Genomic DNA, 5,720 nt, shown 5'->3' on the forward strand with positions numbered 1-5,720 from the left:
ATCGACAAATGCTTCTCACACTTTAGTGACCTGTAAAAATCCTTACTTTGTATTTAGTAAGATGAAGGGGTGCTTTGGCTTTCCAAGTTGATATTTACCAGACGGAAGAATTAAGCTTGCCAATTATATTCCATACTTGTCCAGTAGTATGGCGTGTCCTTATTCATCCAGTTATAATAAATTCATCTAACACAACTCAGTCGCACCCAGATGAATGCTTCTGTGTCTATGAATCCCTGTACAGCTCCTTTTCTAGCGAGAATTTGTTCAGTTTCATTGCCCTTGACTGTGTTCGTGTACCCAAATGTGGAAATCCCGGTATCTGGAAGTGATGAGAATTAAACGATAAAGACAATCCATAATTCTTGAAATGCAAAGGTCAACAAAACTAATGCTTGTTGGATGAGTGTATTAGCTTCTTATTCTCCACATTGTTTTCTGAGATGAGTTTTGCTGTAAAGCAGTAGAGCCTCTTTTCTGAGAACTCAGCAAATGGTTAAGTAAAAAGAGAAAATTCTAAGAGTTTTTTCTGAAATTTTTTTGAACAATATTTTGCAAATATGGCAACACCGGTTAAGTAACAATTACATACATACATACTTATGTGAAGAGCGTGAATGTGAGCGCTTTTTTAAGAATATTCGCCATCAAAACGTATAGTAACGAAATGATTCACTATCTGCCCAAGCTAAAGCGAAACGTTGAGCGATTCAATGTTTTTAGCAATGGAATTCGATCGCTCTTCATAAGTCTGATATGTAATTAGTGCATATATCTACATATATTAGCGTGTATGTTTGCAGATCGCGAATTTTTTGAGCTTTTTGAAAACAATATTTAATAAATAGCTTGATTTTTGTGCATACATATGTTATTGTATTTAAACTATACATTCCAAATTATTTACTATAAAAAAACATTCAATAATTGAGTCATTTCTCACTTGCCCTCTAGGAAAATTTCGAATGGTATTGTAGAGTATTTTTCCGGAAGATCAAGATTAGATGCAATTCTTGGACATATGTGCATAGGTATATATATCACTGTCATTCGTTATTTGATTTTTATCGCAGAGAAAACAAGAGGTTTATTTTTGAAATTTCGTAAAGCAAATTATAATTTTCGGATATTTAATTACAATCATATGTATTTTTAAATTGTTTGATATTGATTGTGTAATCAAATTCAATAGGGAATAAAAATATCTCTCCAGGATATAGAAAGTGCTACTAACTAAGTTTCCAAATTCAAAACAGTGGTGAAATTTTAAATCGTTGAATTTTCCTACAGGGCTCTCATATACTTATATGCACAAAGCTTTTGAAATTATTGCTACATTCAAGAATGCACACATTTTTTATTTTGTTTTTTTTTTTTTTATAAGTAACGGGNAATTGTTCTAATAAAATCCAGGCATGACTAGCAAATTTGCTTATCATTGGGACGTGAGAAAATTGGTTTTGAAATATTCATATACTTTTCATAAACTGCGGCTATTTGTCTGCTTGAGCTGCAGAAAATGATGACTATCATTTTTAGTTAAAGCAGACCTTAAGCTTTTTATCTATTGAAATTTAATCTATTTGCTGTTGACTCTTAAAACTTGTGAAATTTAATCAAACTTATTAACTACTAACTGTTTGCAGTACTTTAATACAGTTCTGTATTTCAGTGCGTACAGTTTTGCTTATTAACTATCCCTTAAGTTAAAAATATCCCTCATTGCTCATAATGATTTTTTGGAAAAATCGGCATCAACGTTTAGATCACCATCACGCTATGCAAAGCCAGTAGTAACAATTGTCTAAAAAAATAAAAAATAAAAAAATTAATATCACCCCCCTATATACATATGTGTATGATTTTTGCAGTTAGTATTGCGGACTGGTGGGATATAAATGTTTTTTTTTTTTTATTAATTTATAAGATTTAACTAAATAATGTTGGTTTCTCTTTGAAAGATACGACAAAGAATAATTAAAGCGAAAAAAAACGAAATGCGAAAGTTTGGACATTTATCGTTTTACCGCTAAAGCGAACTGGGGAGCTTTTACAGCTAAAAATAAACGGTAAAATATAGCGCAATAGCGCCAACGTCGATAATGTGGTTTCCGTAGTGTAGTGGTTATCACGTGTGCTTCACACGCACAAGGTCCTCAGTTCGAACCTGGGCGGAAACAAAACAATTTTTTTATAAATATTTTTTTTTTGTTCAATATTATTTTTCTTATAATTTTCTATATTATAACTTTGAAACTTTTATCCATGTACATTTATACATATTTATGTACATACAGTGACTCAAACAAATGACCACGAGTTGATTTTTATTAAATATTCGCAATATTTTTGAGCTAAATTATTTTTGGTATTTTTCTATGAAAATACTATCCACGCTTTAACCGAAACATATAAGTCACAGCTTCAATCTCTATACAAGTTTTGGAAAAATTCAACAAACTGTCATCAAAATCAGTCTGCAAAAAATTCTCAAAAATTGACGCGATTTTTAAGCCGGTTGAAACTTGCTCTTTATCAGTGTTCTAGAGATTCAGATTAAAAAATTGAAATTTTGATGAAAATTTGTTGAATTTTTGTAAATTCTGTAAAAAGTTTGAAAGTGCGATTTTATACTTTTGTAGAAAAGTAACAAAAAAAATTTTGCTCGAAAACATTACCAAAATTAAAAAAAAAAAAATCGGCACGTGGTCATTTGATTTAGAGTTACTGTATGTATTGGCCCCGAATTATGTACAAATGTATGTGCATATGTATATTGTAATAGAAATTCACAAATAATTTAAAATTACCAGTAATGTAAAATAAAATAATTTTCTAAAAAAAATTTTATAAAATAAAGGGGCCCGAAGAAGTTCTCTATGTCTTCTGCCCTGATCTTGTTTCCGCCCAGGTTCGAACTGAGGACCTTGTGCGTGTGAAGCACACGTGATAACCACTACACTACGGAAACTCATGTCTGTCCGCTGACAAATGGCGCACTTCCAGTAGCATAGCATAACTAGCTTAATAATCGATAACACAGCGTCTCTGTGTCTGCCCTCTTTCGCGTACAAAAGTTAGCACGTCACAACAAAAAAAAATTTTACGAGTACTACAATAAAAAATCAGGTTATCTAATGAATGAAAACGCATTCGAAAAGGTTTTAAAATAAACATGTATGTATATATGTTTGTATGTACATACATACTTATGTTTGCATTATATATATGTAATAGCAGAATATGTGCCATACAAAATTTGTTTTGCGTCCTCTCCATTATTAAAGTAATTTATTTCAATCTAAATAATTGTTATTAATATTATTTTTACTAAGATCTTTTCGTGCAGGCAATGCAGTGTGTTTTTGGTCAGCGACCCGTCATGGGTTTCCGTAGTGTAGTGGTTATCACGTGTGCTTCACACGCACAAGGTCCTCAGTTCGAACCTGGGCGGAAACAAGNGATGTTTTCTTTTTGGTAAGAAATGCTATTTGGACTTTCTTAAAAAACATTTGAAGCTTTGTCAATTCAATGCCAATAGAACTGGGCAAATAGAACTAAAATATTTTTTTTATTTAATTTTCGGTACACATTTTTTTATTTTGCTTTATTTGTATCTTGAAAAGAACACAACCGGTAAATTTTTGCTTTTCATTTTATAGATATTCATAAAGAAAATTTGAATGTAATTTTGGACCTGAAAGTTTTTCAAAAGATATCGAAAAAATATCGAAAGGTTCTGAGAAAAATCCGAAAAGTATCGCAAAAATGCAGAAAAGTCCCGAAAAATGGCGGGAAGTCACGAAAAAATATGACAATATCTTGACATTTCTCAAAAATCCCGAAAATTACGAAGCACTGTCAATGAATAAACAGCAACATTAAACGTTATTTTCTACTCAAAAAAGTAGCAGGCAAAATTTGTTTTTATTTTTGCCTTCCGAAGCAAAAATCAAATTATGCTCAAAATTTCCTTAATTCATGGGGTTTCTAATGGTTTCTCCGAAAATGCGCCTAAATATTTCTTATTAAATTTAAAGTTTAAACAAATTTTTTTTTTTATGCTGAAAGGTCATCTCAGCGAACACGAAACCACCAAAAAAAAAAATAAATTACATAGATTGCATTTAAATTTATGTAAACCCTAAAGCAAATAGAAAAATTCTTCTGAAATCGATTTTTATCGAATTAAATTTCACTAATTTTATTTTTATTTTTACTGTTATAAACTAAGCCGTAATGCGGCTACCACTAATATAGTATTTTTTTTTTATCAAGTTGTCAAGGCATTTCTCGTGTATTGAAGGTGACAATGTAACAAATAATTATCAAAAAAGAAAGCACAATTCATGGGCTTTAAAACAGTGGTGAGTTATTACGAAATTACTTTTATGGTGAAAAGGTGTCAGCGTTAAAAAAAGAGCTTATAGATGTCCCACTCGTCGTCTAAGCTTCTAATTATTTAAATAAGGCCCTTTTATTAAGGACTTAGTAAATATTTGTATCAAATCAATGGTGTTCATTTTACTAACGAACTACATACATATGTGTCCATAATAGTCACTCGTCCCAACCGTCAACCGTTTTTTAGTTTTAAAATATAATAATGTTATCAAAGCATAAATTGGACCTTAACTACATTCGAGAAAACCACTATGAACGAAGTATTTATGGTTTTTATAACATTGGCAAAAGAACCTATAAACTCATAGAAGCGGGTGTCGCCGTTGTCCCACTCGTCACTCTTAGAAATTTTCTGTGTATATTATATAATTAAATTCTATACTCTATTATTTTTTTATTAAAATGATATGTGACTTCAAGTGTTAACATTTTGAAACATGTCAAATTAATGGTTAGAGAGAAATTACTTAAAACTTGAATAAAAATAATTTAAAATGTTCCAAACATTTTTAATGTCCCTTAAGACATATCTAGCATTTTGGTTTTTAGTTTCACTTGAATATAATGGATTGTATTTTTGTTTTCTTAAGAGCCGGAAAAATTGTGATTTTCCTATTACGTACATACACATGTATAAGGAATAGCTATATGTGACCTGGTCTACGAAAAGGGAGCTTACGTGCGAAAACTAGTTTTCTGTGAAAAAGCTGTTAAAAGTATGCAACTTGTTTCGTTTACTCGTTTTTACTCTTCTTTCTCTACATTTTTAGTACACTTCTAAGCAAGTTAGGATTTTCTGCTTTTCACCACGTGAAAAAGCATCTCATCTTCCATCCGAATCAACCAAAAAGTGAAAATTGATTTTTTGACACCTAAGCCCCTTTCCGTAGACCAGGTCACATATATCGAAAAATATGTAATACAAAGCAGCTACCCGCATTCATCTTAAATTATTTTATTTTTGCAGAAAATCAAAATCCAATATTTATGAGCTTGCTTTGAGTTTGTTTGTTAAAGGCTATCAGTTTCCGTAGTGTAGCGGTTATCACGTGTGCTTCACACGCACAAAGTCCTCAGTTCGATCCTGAGCGGAAACAAATGGCGATTTTTAACCGACTTCAAAAAAGGAGAAGGTTATCAATTCGTCGGAAAATTTTTTTAGTACACTCTAAAAAGTGCATGTAAAATTACTACTGAAAAGAGTTTATTTTTCAACCAGAATCTGTGTAAATATACGGACAAGATGTTCAAGATTTGATTTTGAACATGCGGTGTTTAAAATATACTCATATACATATATACACATGAATAAATAA

The 5,720-nt window shown here is 31.0% G+C and overlaps 4 non-coding genes across 4 annotated transcripts; 3 read left to right on the forward strand and 1 right to left on the reverse strand.

Annotated features, from left to right (window-relative positions):
• The first annotated feature begins 2,107 nt into the window (after positions 1-2,107).
• TRNAV-CAC (transfer RNA valine (anticodon CAC)) lies at positions 2,108-2,180 on the forward strand. The gene has a single exon. It is a non-coding gene; the product is annotated as a tRNA-Val (tRNA).
• A 718-nt stretch (positions 2,181-2,898) lies between these two features.
• Positions 2,899-2,971, reverse strand: TRNAV-CAC (transfer RNA valine (anticodon CAC)). Its single transcript has one exon. It is a non-coding gene; the product is annotated as a tRNA-Val (tRNA).
• A 415-nt stretch (positions 2,972-3,386) lies between these two features.
• Positions 3,387-3,459, forward strand: TRNAV-CAC (transfer RNA valine (anticodon CAC)). The gene has a single exon. It is a non-coding gene; the product is annotated as a tRNA-Val (tRNA).
• Positions 3,460-5,428: 1,969 nt separating this feature from the next.
• TRNAV-CAC (transfer RNA valine (anticodon CAC)) lies at positions 5,429-5,501 on the forward strand. Its single transcript has one exon. It is a non-coding gene; the product is annotated as a tRNA-Val (tRNA).
• Positions 5,502-5,720: the final 219 nt, after the last annotated feature.

Source organism: Rhagoletis zephyria, unplaced genomic scaffold (genome assembly GCF_001687245.7).
Source record: "Rhagoletis zephyria isolate East Lansing unplaced genomic scaffold, Rhagoletis_zephyria_1.1 Rzeph_scaffold_05165, whole genome shotgun sequence".
NCBI lineage: Eukaryota > Metazoa > Arthropoda > Insecta > Diptera > Tephritidae > Rhagoletis > Rhagoletis zephyria.